Source organism: Myiozetetes cayanensis, unplaced genomic scaffold, assembly GCF_022539395.1.
Source record: "Myiozetetes cayanensis isolate MyiCay16 unplaced genomic scaffold, myiCay2020 scf1, whole genome shotgun sequence".
Taxonomy (NCBI): domain Eukaryota; kingdom Metazoa; phylum Chordata; class Aves; order Passeriformes; family Tyrannidae; genus Myiozetetes; species Myiozetetes cayanensis.
In genome coordinates this window covers 111531878-111548233 of record NW_026086604.1, presented here as the reverse complement: position 1 = coordinate 111548233, position 16356 = coordinate 111531878, and the positions used below count along the sequence as shown (strand labels likewise).

The 16356-nt window shown below is 37.6% G+C and overlaps 1 protein-coding gene across 5 annotated transcripts in view; it reads right to left on the bottom strand.

Moving 5' to 3' along the window:
• SLC4A7 (solute carrier family 4 member 7) overlaps positions 1–16356 on the bottom strand; it is a 155323-nt gene that overhangs the window by 71337 nt on the left and 67630 nt on the right. The gene's annotated exons all lie outside the window — the stretch shown is intronic.

Below are 16356 nucleotides of genomic sequence, written 5' to 3'. Positions count from 1 at the left end.
ACTACTGAAAAGGGTGCTCCCTGAAAATGCATTTTTAATTACTTTAAAATAAGCAACAGAAGTTACCTGTCTTCCTAATAAAGCCATAGGCCACATTTCCATACACCTTAATCTGTACACTGCCATCGAGCAGCACAAATACAAGTTAAAGGAAAAACTGATTTTAAGTGAAATTGGAGCACACACAACAAAAAACTTAAGTCTTTTGGCTTTCACAGTGACTTTTGGAAGAGAGACAATTATTGCAGCCTTGCATAAAGTCTACCCATAAAAATTCTACTGCCATGATTTTCTTTTAAGGCAAATTTGAACTTGCAGAATAAAGTTATACCAATCATGCTCCATGAGATGCAACCACAGCAATTCTTACCAGCCCTAAGAACTCTAGGGCTGGCATCCATAAAAAAAAATCAAGGCCCTAGACACAAAGTCCCCACCTGCATTCTCTGCCTGAACTTGAGCAAGGATTCAACACCTTTAAGATGTCCTTACAAACACAATTGATCCTATTAACAGATAGAAAAATAAAATACTAAGTCAAATACACAGCAAACCAAACATTAAGACAAATACATAAAATACATCATCCAGATTGGACACCTAAGCAAAAGACCTTCCAGTAATACGACTCAAATATGCTACATCCAATAGCATCCAATAGAACTTTATCTTAACATTTGTAATTAAGGATTTTACAGCTAGCAGGGAACTTTTAAATGCTGAAAAAAAAATGCAAGAGTTGATCTAGACAATGGCAACTGTATCTAGCAACCATATGAATTTTCTTCAAATACCAGATAAAGAAAAAAAAAAAGAAAGAAAAAAAATTGCATTATGTTTCTAACTATTTAGAAACTAAGTCTCGAGAATAAGTATTTCTTTCTGATACTATCAAATCTGTAGAAAAGCCATCTACACAGAATACAATAATTGCTTTTACTGTGACATATAAAACAAGAACAACACAGCTTACAGCCCTGGGGATGGTTTTATCATATCAAGTAAATTTCTGCAATCAGGTATCTTAATTACATATGCATTAATACAACTTTATGTTCAGCTGGGTTTTTCTGGGGGTGAAGAACATCTTTACTTGAAGGTTTTTAGCAATCAAACCAAGCTTTCATCCTTCCATGATTCCAAAAGACTGTGTTCCACCTCAAACCGATACAGTAGACAGTTTGCAAAAATAAACATGAGATATATGAGGAAACAACAACTAAGAGCAGCAATATTTAAACTTTCTCACCTACTGCCAAAAACATGTTAAGAAATATTTAAATAGGAAAAATTTGAATATACTTGTCCTCTAGGCAACTACCCATGTTTCTAATTATAAAGTTTCTCATTTGTCTAGATCATATGCATATTATAAGCATATCCATCCCTTTTTTCCAGTGTTACTTCCCCTACACCTGGACACGTACAAAGAAATCAACCTATCCACCAAATTATTTGGTTTTATTCCTACATTTCTTCACAGGACTGACTCTATAGAAGAAAATCAACTGACCATAAACTAGGTTGGAAAAGTGTCACCAACAGCACATTGTAAAAATCTCCCATGTACAAAACAAACAGAATCAAATTGGCTTCTACTGCACTCTAACCTTAATCAAATGAGACTGTCTCAGAACGACGATAAGGCATTCGAATTTGGCAGAAAGTGATACCTTTTTATTAACATTTGAAAATACTTTGATATTTGGGGCAGCACGACATCATAGCTTTTGCTTATCTTAGCACCAGCTTCTGAGTTTCTGTCTGGGATTTAATTCATTTAAATAGAAGTAACAATTTCATATCTGATTTAACAACCTTTAAGAGACTTCCTCAAAAACTGAGGTTTCCAAAAGGATCTGTCTTTTCAATTTTGAACCAATGTTCATTATCAAAATCAACACTAGCAGAAGTATTACTTTAAAAAAAAAAAGGCATATAAAGCAAAATCATTCAAGCATAATGGGACAAATAAATGACTATTTTAAAATATTTATAAGTAGGTCAACTGTCTACTAAAAGCTATTTATGTTGTCTGAGGTCCCTGTACACTGACAGGAACTCAAAGAAAGGGTAAGATGCCCTTTTCTCAGTGGGACAGAACAACTGTGCCAAAAGGAAGTTCCCTCATTAAAGGAAAACTGAACTATAGCTCAGCTTAAAATTACAACACCCATACCAGGACAATAGGGCACGAGGACACCTGAAAACAGTCCACTTCAAAAATCTCTTGCATGCACTGATCCTGCCTTTAACCCCAAATTTTCACTCACGGACAAGTGATTTAGATATACAAGGGAACTTTCTTCAGACAACTGAGGGCAAAGCACTTAAACATTTGAAATGTTGTCATACAGACTACGTAACTGAGAAAAAAACCCATAGTGTTCTCATAACCTCAGAGAGGAAGCTACTGTACAGTAGTATAGACAACATCTGTCATTCTGTATTGTTACAGTTCTTCCAGTCTTTTCTATTGAAGAAAATTATCAAGCTGCATACTCAAACAGCAAGAGAAGTATGCTAAACGAAAAGCAGTTTAAAAGGCTGCAATGCTTATTTACACTTAATGTTTAAGAAATGAAACAAAGCAAATAGTCTGAAGAAAAGTTTATTCTATATATTTGAAGCTTGTTTATACTTTTGACTCCTACCATAATGCAACTGGGTGTTTGGTATATATGGCATATATGATGTTATTAGCCACTTACACATACTCATAAACGTGTTCTCTCCTAAGCAGTTTCATCCTGAACACACTACACAGCAGAGGAACTCTACACCAAAATTCAGACTTTTGGAAACACTTTGTCAGCAGGCTTCACTTCTTTTCTAGGTCTTAATTTGAATATGCAAGACAACCCCACATTTCTAAAAGCCCTAGAAGAACTAAGGAGCATTAGGAGACAGAGACAAGCATGCAGTATTAAGAGATGTCATTAATTAAGAATATTCACAGCCTAACACTTTATAAGAAGGAGGATGGAAGAAGAGAATGATGTAAGAGACAGTTCACTAAGGGCTTCATGAAATTCACTCATTTTCTTTTTCTTAAAATAGAGCTATTAAAGCAACAAAATTACTATGTTCTTATTGACACTTTAAAGCTATACTACATTCCGTAACTAAGCTTTCTGAAAAACCTCCATATTCTTTCAAATAGCAATTCATGTATTTTCCAGGTGCTGCCAACTAACTTGATTAAAGTCTTTTTTACTAATGTTATCAAAAGAACTGTCAATGTATATTAATAAATGCACAAACATTCATTTGTTAGACTTGAAGATCTGAAAGGTCTTTTCCAACCTAAATGATTCTATGATTTCTATGATTTTAATGGAGACATATCAGTGCTTACACTTCTGAAGTGGAACATCCTCAACACTTTCTATTAATCAAGCAGCAATTCAAATACAATTTTTCAAGTACTACCCTCTTCACCAAGATTTTATGAACAAATAGCAATAAAGTCACAACACACCAAAAAAAATCCCTCTGCTTAAGCTACTTTTATTAGAAATGTATAGAACTGCAGTGGAAAATTCTAACTATTGTAAATTAGGAAGCCACTAAAGGAGGCACTTGAAACAGGATAATACTAAGAAAGCCATGAACTTAACTTGCCCACACTACACTGCTTTGACAATCAGGGACCACTTCTTTACTCACACATCATGAGTAGGCCTTGAATTACACGCACTCTCTATTACACTAACAGAAACACAGAAAAACCCATCACCAGTAAATATTTAAAAACAGAAGCCTCACATAGCCCTCAGTTGCAAGGGAAGACAAATGGCTAAATCCTCGACTTCTCTGTTGTGCTGTAGCTGTATACTCTAGCACTTCCTATGATGAAAAGAAGTCTTGATTGTTCTCAAGTGCGGTCTTAGAACACTGTGACAGGACCACATCCAATTATTCAGTTTAAAGCAAGTAATTCTGGCTGTTTCATTCCACCTAACCTCAACAACTTTGATATAAATCATTGTTCCCATTAACAAGTCTTCCGTCAAACTACTTGCTACAAGTAAGTTAAACACATTAAACACATTAGCTTACAGAATTAGTAGAGGACTCTTAACAATGACCAGCTTTCTCATCTACAAAGAGTTCCATGACCAACTGCACCAAGAGCTTTGCTTTTTTCCATGGGTTCATTTAGTCTTGTCGCTTCACTTGTAACAAACAGTTTCTAGGTTTGGACTTTTTATGACTTGGACTGATATAGGATTATTGACCTTGTTATCAGATAGAATATAAAGCATGTAACTTATCTGGAACATCAACTCCCTTCTGATGAGGCAAAATTAGGAGTTTACTGCTTATGACTGTCTCAAAGCATGATCACGATGCATCTCAAAGGGGAAACAGGATTATTCTTACAGGTTCTGCAGTTCCTGGTACTTTGAGGCCATCTGTCAACACAAAACCACTTCAGTTGGAAAAGGCTTCCGACGTTATAGAATCCAACCTCTAGACTGATCATAAACATATAACGTTAAGGATAGAAGTCAGGCGCACCTCTTTCTAACAAAGAAAAGCACTAGATACCAAATAATGAACCAAAATAAAAGGGGAAAGGGGGAACTACAGCCTTGTCAAGATGATACCTAAAACTCATCTCTTCTGCTTGCTGTTACACATGAATTTTCACATGTACACATGAATGCTTGAGAATTACCTTGACCACAGAGCCTACAGAAGGACACCACCAGCTTTCCTATGCCCCATATCACTCCTCACAATAAATGATTTCCTTGATCATTACCTTATTTTAATGATTCCTATATAAGCAAAAGAAGGTTGAAAGCGGTTCCCAGATTATTCTCCTCTTTTCTATCTCATACTTCAGGAATACTACTAGACTTAAAATGTTTATTGAGGATCTGTTAGTGAAGTATTAGACTTGTACAAGACAAAAGTATTTTGAGGTAGAGCTCTACAGGAGACAAGTTCTGCAAATTAAGGTCACATCCATTCTTTTCTGTAACAATATAACTTCTTCCATTTAAATGTAGTACACTTTAAAGATAAATGCACACAATGTTCACCAATAACGAGACATTGTTCAGTCCTCATTAAATTGTACAGCATATTGTATCCATTCGTGGCATCTGGGTGGTTTTCTTAGCAACCCTCAAGATGGAGGAAGAGAATTTTTTTCTGTCTTCACCCAAGAGCCTGTTTTATACCATTAGACAACTGAAGCAATAAACAGGTTCTCCATATCATGAAGTGGCCATAATACACTAAACTATTTACAGCCTTAGTTACAATTGATCCTCTGAGCTTGACAAGAAACAGCAGTAATGCAAGCCACAACACATAAGCCAATATGCCATCTTGGAGTTATATATTCTTTACTCTTCAGTAGAAATTCAAGCATGTTGTACACTTTCATTTTGCTTCCAGAAACAAGCATGCATACATACCCTTTCTGTCACTTCTGCAAGCCCTCAGCTCCCCAGCTGCAATCCCCTTGGGCTCTCAACAGCTTTCACCTGACACCTGTACTGCCACTGTCCATGTCCCTCACCAGCTCCTGCCACCTCTGCAGCCTCTAAAGCAAACTTAAACCTCTCTTTGGAGATACTGCCACCATTCTCTAGAAGCTATTTCTGAAAATAGATACACACTTTCCTGGGTACCTGGTGCCTTCCCTGCCACCAAGTTCACCTTCTGGCTACACACCTCCCCCAGCATCTGGAAGTGGACGCTTGCGACTATACTCAAAATATGCACCAGTGATAATTTCAACTCAAAGTATTCTGCAGCAAAACCTACAGCCTTAGATGTTTCAAAATTCCATATCTAACAGTGGTCATCAAGCCCTACAAATTTCTTTCAAGAATAGCCAAAGACAAAAAATGCCTTTTGTCAAAAAGCTGAAGTTAATTATTTGTGAATGCATTAACCCCCAACATATTTTTCAAAGTGAGACCTACTCCTGCACCCCTCCCCCAAAAGAAAACACAGCTATAGAGTTGATATATGTGGACTAGCAAGTGCATATGGAATATGGTCTGGGAAAGCAGACCTGGTTTGAGAACTACTTTTTCAACATGCAAATGCTCATCTTCTACATTGCCTCCAGGATCCGGAAGTTTATACTCATCACACACCCAGCCTGGGCTACTGTAAATGCAAACACAGCAAACATCCAGTCATACAACAAACCACTGAATGTGACAGAGAGAAGTTCATTATCTTATTTAACAAAGCAGTGTATTCCAAGTTATTTGTTGTATTGGGATTAGCTAAAATACTATGTACCAAATGGGTTACAGTAAGTTGGTCCCATCACCAACAAGACAAGACACTGAACTTTCTCGTTTGCCTGGCTTTTCAAAAGGTCCTGTCAATGCAAAGCACAGAATACAAATAGTAGGTATATTCTTTGACCTTGAGCATAACGCATTTCCTCCGTTCCATATTTATGTTTTGCCCTTCATTTATGTCTTCATAGCAAAGGCAACTCACTTGAGTTGCCTTTTTAATTCTCACTTGAGAATTAAAGCCTCAGACTAGTACCACTTTGCTTCACTCAATAGCATATGGTCATCTTCTTCCTGAACTATAAGCCAAAGGGCTTACCTACCACACACAGTTGCAATATACAAATGTTATATAAATAACTGGAAATTGTGTCTATAAAGCGCAATTTATGTACCTTTAATCATGTCAAACAAAATGTTCTGTTTGACAAATAAGGTTTTTTTATCACGGTAAACAAAATCAGTTGGTGAACAGCTGTTCCATTAAAAAAAAAAAAATCAAGCCGGTATCCCACCCCCATTTAATTTGTTCTCTTTCTTGGTGATCAGATTGGTAATTTTTTGGGGAGTGTGCCCTGTTCTAGAGGCTAGAGTCTGTAATTTTACTTAGTTTAAAAATAAATGTTCCTTCCATTGACTTTAGGAAAAACACTCTCAACTTCTCATTAAACTGATCTTCCTCAGCTGAAGCTCTATCTAGAGCATCTGCATATAAAACAAGGCCCAGGAATATTTATCTTTACAACATACAGAATCATGTACAGCTACATATTTCAGTAAAAGCAATCAAAGTTGATCTAGCAAAGTAAATTACACAGTATGCTGAAAAAAAACTCTGGTTATGTTTCTAAAAAAATGTAAAGCAATTGCAATCATTTTGTACAACAGCAGCAGTTAAGGCAGGTGATGGATGGTAACACTGATATTAAAAAAAAAATAAAAATTATTGTTCTCCCTTTCTTGATTGACATATGTCAGTAGTTTTTAAAATTCACGAATTTCCACAAAAATCAGTTAGAATAGCTTTAATCAAATTGATTGTATTTACAATCTAAAATTAAAACTGTACAATAACTGGTTTTGTAAACTTTATTTATAAGCTGAAACATGTTTCTCTGTTCTATAATTATCTCACTATCTGCAATTCAACCAAATATTAATTACAAGAGTATCTGCCTTCTAAATTTCCTTTTCGATATTTCTCAATGGCACGCAAGCGCAGCAACACTAATAAAAGAAATCAAGCTGAGAAAGGAAAGGATCTCTACTACTCTTGTGTTTTATCACTTCCTTAAATGAGTCATAACAATCATCAGATGTTATCTGTTTGTTTTTATATAAACTGTTTTAAAATTCATGTCTGGTAGGGTGTAGTTATTTGACAAACAAAATTAAGAATTTACCACTAACAGTAACACCAACTGTGGCTAGTCACTAAGAAGTTTCTCATTTCCTTTTTTGTGCACAAAGTCTGTCTGGAAATATGTCTGACATGTTAAAGAAATGCATGTGCTTACATAATAGTATATCCTCACAATAGTGCTACACAAGCCAAAGGGAAAAAAAAAATCCAAAAATCAGTAGCCTAAAACAAGCAGTAAGTTTAAATACAATGTTTCCAATACCCTTTTTTTAAATAGAAACAAAGCAGCAATAAATCTGGTAGCAGTCTAAATAATATTAGCTTATTGTTTAGAAATGTAATTGAAGAGTTCTCAATCAGTCCTTTGACTTTACAAGTTAGTCAGAGAACTCACACCATACCTTCTTTTAACTGTTTTTTTTCTGGGGAGCAGAAAAGAAGATCTCCTAGTTTTGTCCAGCCCTACTAAGCACTAGTAGCATTATTCAGTTAAAATTCCTCTATGAAAGAGATACAGATGAATAAAGTAATTCCTAGAACATAGACTAAAGCTGAAGTGTTTCCACCTACAACAAATTATGTTTACAGATAACACACAGAGAAAGAGAAGAAAATTTAGGCTTTTCAACTGAAGCATCTCTAACATGGCAGAACTGCCTCCCATTTACACAATGAGGTATTTATTAAATGTTGTTTAAGTATTTCAAGGTAAGGTAAAGAGATATATATTATTACAGGCACGTGACCTGGCAAAACATGAACAGGAAAATCAGTTGTGTTTGGTCCCTGCAAGCAGAGAAGCCAAGAAGTTATGCAACATCAGCCAACACAACAGCACCAGCCAAATAAAAACATAAATGATTACTGTTAAGGAACAGTTGCGTTGAAGAAATAGCAGTTATTACAGGTAAGTTTACAATACGGAGTTGTTAAAATAATACTGATATACCTATCAGAAACCAACTGGAAGTAGAACAAAACATTTGCGCGCAATACATCCATCTGCCAGGGCTCGGCCCACAGGGGTAGCTAACAGATGTACACAAAACTAAAAAGGGCCCTGAAACACTGCTCAAGTTTGTGCAACTTGTTACAAGGTGAAGTTTCCAATAACTGCCAAATCAACTGCCCCTTGCACATCAGAGATCTCAACTTCAAGAACCGTACAGGGAGGATGTCACCATGCAGGTGTTGGCCTGCAGGAAGCACACGCTGCCCTCCCTGGTGCTGTGGATCACAGTGTCCTCCCTCATCTGATGGTGCTGTGCTGTCTTTGAGGTGCTGAGCGGCCAGGTGAAAGACTTGCAGGAGGGGATGAACACACTGCACAACAGGGAACATAAGCAGGAGGTCCTAGGAAGTCTGTTGCTTGTTGAACACTTTTTTGTGAGGACTGAGGCTCATCCAATCCTCAAACTACTGCACCTTCGTGCTCATTCATATGGACAACAGTGACATTTCCAAAATACAACTAATGAGAAAATCAAGAGTGACTACTGACCACTGTGGGCAAGGTAGCTGAAGTGGTGTTTCTCAGTCTCTCCAGTGAGAAGCAAAAGGCTAAAGGCAGAGTAGATGCATTCAGAGGGTCAAAATTCAGATATTAGCAGAGCTTTTATGCTATGACCACGAGAACCTCCTTCAGGAACAAGGGTCCATCTGACAAAGCGTGCCAAGAGTACTTTTGTCACCAGGCACAATAAGCTTGTGAATAAGACTTGTCATATTGAGAGAAGTGAAGACAAGGGGAACACAAGACAGAAGGTTCTCATACTTCCCTTACAGAAACAGCCTGTCTATGGGCCCATCTCAGGTACTTGTACACAGCATGGGAAGTAACAGGAGGACTTAGTCCACGCATCACTGCAGAGCTATAACCTCAGGGGAATTAGAGTGGGACAGTTCACTGGATAGAGTGCTGCAATGGATGGACAGAGACTCTCTAGAAAAGCCAGCCTGGGAAGGTAAGGAGCACAGGTTTCAATCCATGCAAAGGGTTGTTTGCAACACACACTGCTTTGCTTGGAATGCGTCACAAGGCATTTGAGAGCTTACAGGAAAGGATCAGAAAATAATCCAACATGGGTGACTTTGTACTAGATGCCTCCTACAGACCTCCTGGTCAAGGAGGGGCAGTAGAAAAAGGCTTCATTTGAAAGCTGAAGGAAGCTTCATGATTGCAGACCCTGGCACATACCAGGCCCTAAAGCCACTAATATCTGCCAGTAGGGTACAACCAAACATAAGCACTCCAGGAATTTTCTTGAGTTTGTTGAAAACAATTTCTTGATGCAAGTTATCAATGAGCCAACTACTGAATATGCTCTGCTGGACTCGTTGCTCGCAAACAAAGAAAGAGACAGAAATATGGAAGCCAAGAGTGGCCTTGGCCACAGTAACCATGAAAATTGTGACATCTGAAGTCTTGAGAGAAGTGAGAAAGACAAAAGTACAGCATACAGCACAAGACCCAGTAGATACATTTGCAACATGACACTTCAGAACAGGTTTCAGCTTGTTCAGGGGTCTGCTCGGTAGAAAGTCCTGGAAGACTACCATGGAGGGTGAAGGCAAAACCTGTGAGTGCTGGCTGATCTTCAAGACTAACCTCCTCAAAGCACAAGGGGAACCATTTCTGCACGCAGGAATTCAAGCAGGCCTGACAATGAACCAGTGTGAAAGAAAAGGGAACCTGTGGCTGAGCTCAAATGCAAAACAGAGTACATGAAAGGTGGAAGCAGGTGTGGGAGGAATACACAGACATTGTCTGATTGTGCAGGGGTGGAGTTAGGTAAGCCAGAGCTCTGCTGTGGTTGAAAACTAACAATGGATGTGAAGGGCAGTATAAAGAGGAGAACACACATTTTGATTTTCTCCCCTGAAAATGAAGTTATACAGCTGAAAGAGAAAAAAGACTTTTATACAACTATGGTGTTATACACATCAGCATCTGCTAGACATCCTTTACTTAAAAATGTAAGAGAAAATCTGAAGAATCAGGGCTTCTAAATGTAAACTTGAAGTCTGATCAGTTAACAATAAACATGATTTAGTAGCTGTACTAGCTTACTCATAACCCTGTCTAAAAGAAAGAAATCACACGTGCTTTCACTTAGCACGATTTCTGAGATCAGAGCACAGAGGCCTGAATCTCTTGACATGGCAAAACAATTCTTGCACTGAGAAGCAATCACATTTGAAAAATGGGCACCAAATGACATTCTATTGCAACACCTCTATGAATACAGGTTTGCTTTAACGTCCTTCCATTCTTTAGTAACAAAGATATACACACAAGGCAGCCCAATTATTGATTTTCTAGTCTGATGATAATATGCTAATGAAACAGTCATGGTGTTTAGAGGTGGCATTTTTTGTTGAAGGAAGTCTTAACTATTTTCTAGCAAGGAATCACTGGTATCATTACCCTTGCCACAACCTAGGTACTCACAATAACTTAGCTGCCTTTTTCCTCATCCCAAAGTAGATCCCAGTCAAGACACAGCCAGCATATATTTAGTAGACATTAGTCATGGAAAATGCAGAGGAATCAGTCTAGTGCAACAATGAGCAAGGGAAAAAATAAATCTTCACTTTACACTCTAGGGAAGCATAGTTTTTCACAACATTCTTTCCACATACACACTCTTATTACATACATCCCCCCATAGTAAAAAGATAGTAACTGAAAAAAACAGTGAAGTTTTCAAATGATTCCTCATTTCACACCACCTGAAAGTAGACCTCAGCTAACAGATCATTGCAGTACAGCTGTACTGTAGAAGGAACAGTAACAGAGGGCAGACTAGGTCAAACAGCAGAATTCCAACATACAGGGGATGCTTCTCTAACTCCCACTTCCTCTCAGCAGTTTCCACCCACATGCCTCATTCACAGGAAGCTCCAGTTTGCTTGGAGGCAGACTCCAGACATTCTGTTAAACTGGAGCAACAGTTTGACAACAGGTGCCCAATCCGGAAACATCTACGTAAATTCAAAAAAAATCTTCAAGTCTGTTTTTAAGTTTAAAAATATTCTGGTATTTCAGGATACTATCTTAGCCATACTCCAAGAAGGTAAGTCTAGATGCCTTCCAGCACAACTACTATTCATTCCATATCAACTGTAAAAAATTTTAACTTTTAATTAATTTGAGTAAGTTTAAAAAAAATACACCCACATCTTACCAGAAATACAAACAAACAATATAATCAAAAAAACCCAAAACACTGAGTCACAAGAAACCTCAAACTCTCACAGTAGGATTCTGGGAAAGAAGGTGACGCACCTACACCTCACAAAATACCATATACTGAGAGAGTTCACAGGAAGCTTTGAATAAGGTCCCACTCTTCAAGCTGACATCGTGTTAATCAAACATAACCTTCAGAGCAGAAGACAAAAGAGTAGGAGAAAGAGAAGATCTAGTAGGTACACTACTAAGGACAAATACAAAGGCAGAGTCAAGCTCCAAGAAAAACATAAATATACCTTTTATAAAAGTGGATGCTAAAGGAGGATACAGGATGATACAATGAGTACAGCACTGTGAACACTTCTGCTAAAACAGGACTTGCTAGAATTAATAAGCAAGGGGTATTTCAAGGTTATGAAGCACTCCAGCATTGCTGAAATAAGACAACTGGTGCCAGTATACCCAAATAGGACAACCGTTTCATTACACAGCTCTGAGTCAATTTAGTTTAAGGCACTGGAGCAGAGAAAACAAACCCTCAGTTTGAGCTAACAGCCTTTCCTGGGTAGAAGTCGCAAGAGCCTCCAGACTGTCAGATATACACCACTACGGATCAATATTCCAGAAAGTTACTTCAGGCAACACAAGATGTACAAAGGCTATAGAGTTCTACTCATATGACAGTGGACAATTTACAGAGATAACTGTAATTCCCATTAAGAGCAAGCATTTGCGGTTTTTTTCCTCTCCATTTAAAAAAATGGAATAGCCTTCCTGCTATACAATCCTGGCACTGTTATTGAAAGAATAAAACACTTAGTCTTTTCTGTAGGTAAAGAAATTATTAAAACCACCATAAGCCATACTCTAAAGACAAAATAACTGAAAAGACTTGAAGAAATTAAGTTTTCTAAGCTTAGGTAAATAAATAGGCACACTGATATGTAACTAAAATGGCTCCATCTACTGGTTAAAATACACATTTTCTTTGTTATGTCTCTCTCTACTGCAGCAAATTTAATTCCCAGTGAAACAAGGAACTCTGAGAGTAACAAACACAAACTAACATAAGACTCTTAGACAGATAATCTCTTCTAATAACCGCTGAGACATGCTGGCAAGGTAGATTCGGGATGCTTGCATAATTAATGTTTAGTCTCAATAATACAAAAAGGAGCTCCAAAAATGTCAAGACTGACATTTTAAACACAACTGTTGCACTTTTCTAAAAATAGTGTTGTAGTATTTTCATTTATTGGTAATTGTGCAAATGTAAATTTAGAAATACATATTTAGGAACAATGTAAGATCATCTAAAGTCTCATTTTTGAACTCAGACACGGGTCTACAGGGTTAAGTAGTACGTGGTGCTCATCTCCATCTGCTTATTTTAAAAACCTCATTTGAGCCTCACTATTCATATCACTATTTCAAAATATTAGCTGGACAGTTACCCCTCTTCTAGCAAAAAATGTGATATTGCCCTTAAACCTCTATCATTCCAGACTCTGCTATACCAAAAGCATGACAGTATTCTTTGGAGACCCTCTCTAGCTAAATTCAAGTATATTCAAAGTTACGCTCTTTTTATCCATCACTAGTTATAGAGCAGTTCTATTTACTAAGTATGACTACTACTTCAGGGCCACTAAAGGTCCTGTGGAACAGATATCCTTGTGTAAGGGGCATCAATATTCAAAGGCCAACAATAACCACGGTGACAAGTCACCTGTAGAAGCAGATCAATCATAGGGATATAAAGCAACAAATACTCAACTTGGTACACTCTACAGCTTATTTTGGGCAGCAAACAGAACTACTACAATGAAGCTTAATGAAAGTTCTCAAGTAACACATCAAGTTTTTGACAGCCATGGTAACTTTTTAAGAACTCAAAAAGACTGCCAGACATGCAGTTAACAGCAGCTTACAATACTCTAATCCAGAGGCCCACTACATAGTGCAAGCTGTACAAGGCATGCACCATACCCGAACAGCACAACACAGAAAAGCAGCTTGTCTCTCCAAAGTCATAGATTCAAGTTTTCAATGCTATCAAGCTAGTACAATTCTCTCTGATCAGTTATTTAGCTAGGGTACTGTCACACAACTCTAACTGTATTGCTTTAACTTGTGCAGAGCATGTGTTCAGCCAGATGCCACAGACTTGTGGGGGAGGAGAGTTTCCTGCACAGTCCTCAATTATGCAGTACAAACATACCCTCAGTTGCCCTTGTCCAGCCATAAAGGGAAAACACCAGTTCGAGCTTACTATGTTAATGTGAAAAATATTTATATTCACCAGCATAATACTCTTCAGACCTATCATTTGACTTAACATCACAAAAGCCCCATGTCAAATAAGAAGCAGATGAGAGTACCTGTAACCCAGTTGACAATGTGCATGCATAGCTGTTAAAAAATAAAAAGCAACAGCCAACCACATAGCCACTTCAGAAAAAGCACAAGGACACTAATGCTCTCTTCAGTGAGATATGGCAGACCACAGTACTTTACTGCTTTGATTAGGGAAGCCAGAAGGAGAAGCTGGAAATACACCCTTCTCCCACAAAGCCACTTTCAGTTCTATCATCATCTACAGTAGAATTAGTGATAAAAACAGATGTGTTTCATGGAAAGAAAAAGACACAAACCCATTACTTAGCTATACTGCATGGTCTACCTTGTGAACATTTTGAGATACATGAAATAGTATCAAATACCAAAAGAAAAAAACTTCCATCTACTTTTTTTTCAAGGTAACAAAGTATTTTGAAAATATTACCTGCAAATACCTAGAAACAGAACTGCAATATACTTTCCTTTAAATGCTACTTACAGCTGTCGCAAAGAAAGCCCACAAAACTACATGGTAATGAACAGCATAAGGACAAAAACTGGAAGCCAGATCTAAGGTCACTGGTACACAGTATCAAGCATTTTAATACCATTATTGTAACTGTCAAACTCACCACTGTACAGAAAACAAACTACCATTTTCCACTCCTATTTAAACAAACCCAACAAGAATTACCATAAGTAGCTGTTGAGGAAGAGGAAAAACAAGACAAGCATATAACAACTCCTCCTCACACTCTCACAACCTCCAGCTGTTTTCAAACTCAGACTTCCTGAGGCTGTTGCTCATCCACTTAAAAACCCTAATGTATTTGTCTTCCAGTGCTTGTCCAACCTCCCCTTAAGTCCACAAAAACTTTTTGTGTATACATTGTATAACGAGTATACCCGTGAATCCCTACACTGAGTAAAGAATCACCTTTTGTTTGTTCTGAACTAAGCACCTAACTGATTTGACTGTGTGTCTCCTCTTCCATGTTCACCTACTCTCTCCAAAGCTGTTTTATAGAGCCTTACCATACCACTGTGCAATCATCTGTACTAGGCTGCCAACTCCTAAACTGTTGAACCCATTCTCATCTTTGAACTAATTCATGTTTTGTTGTCCTTTAGTGAAGGTTTTCCAATAATAATGTATCTGTTCTAAGAGGAGGGCAGAACAGCTTATATTATGTAAGGTATGAAAGGACCATGGATTTATGCAGTTCCATGTCCTTTTCTAGGACATGAAATTTGTATTTTCTAGCCATACCAGATGTTCTGACCATCAGTTGCTCTCTGGTTGTAATAACTTTTGATTAAATAAATGGAGGGGGAGAGGAACATGTGACTGACAGAAGCACTCCTCCATATGAGAGGCACCAAAACTTAACACATTACATATCTAATACTATATGAACACAGAAACAACACTGGACGAAGGAAGAAATTTTAGGGAGCTCTTTGTTTGATTATGCTCCTGTACATATCTAATACTATATGAACACAGAAACAACACTGGACGAAGGAAGAAATTTTAGGGAGTTCTTTGATTATGCTCCTGTACTTTTAAGCCACTGCACTGAAGTTCTTAGATTTGATTTCTACGAAGTCCTTTCATCCTACTGTTTACTTCTGAAAAAGCTATGCATGTGTAAGCAGTTTCAGCGAGCTTTGCTAGCAGGAAGGTGGCCTGTACTGTCAAGAAACAAAGGATTAGAAAAATTAAGTCAAGCTGTATTGTCCAAAATACTCGTATTTCAGATTAAGTAGCTTTTGTGTATCTAAAATTACACCTCTCCCACACAAAACCCACAACAAATCCAACATTGTGCTATACTGTGTAACTGCCCAAAGAATCAGTATGTCCTGTCTTTTCTGTAAGCCATTTTACCTGATATGGAATAGATGTGCAAAAGACTGACTTAAGAAGTCAACTTACAAAGACTGTAACGTTTGCAAAATTCATGGACCTTTGAAACACCAAATTATCAACACTCCTGTTATAAAAAAGGAAAAACACACTGAACATACTGATGTCACAGGAAGCGAGTACTTCATTAGACTGCCAATTTTATCAAATGTGACTCAAGTCTCTCCTTGAAGAGTAACGGAAAGATGATGAAAACTCATGCGTTTTCAGTATTATTCCTCTGTCTGTCACAGCACGCTTTGTGTTACCA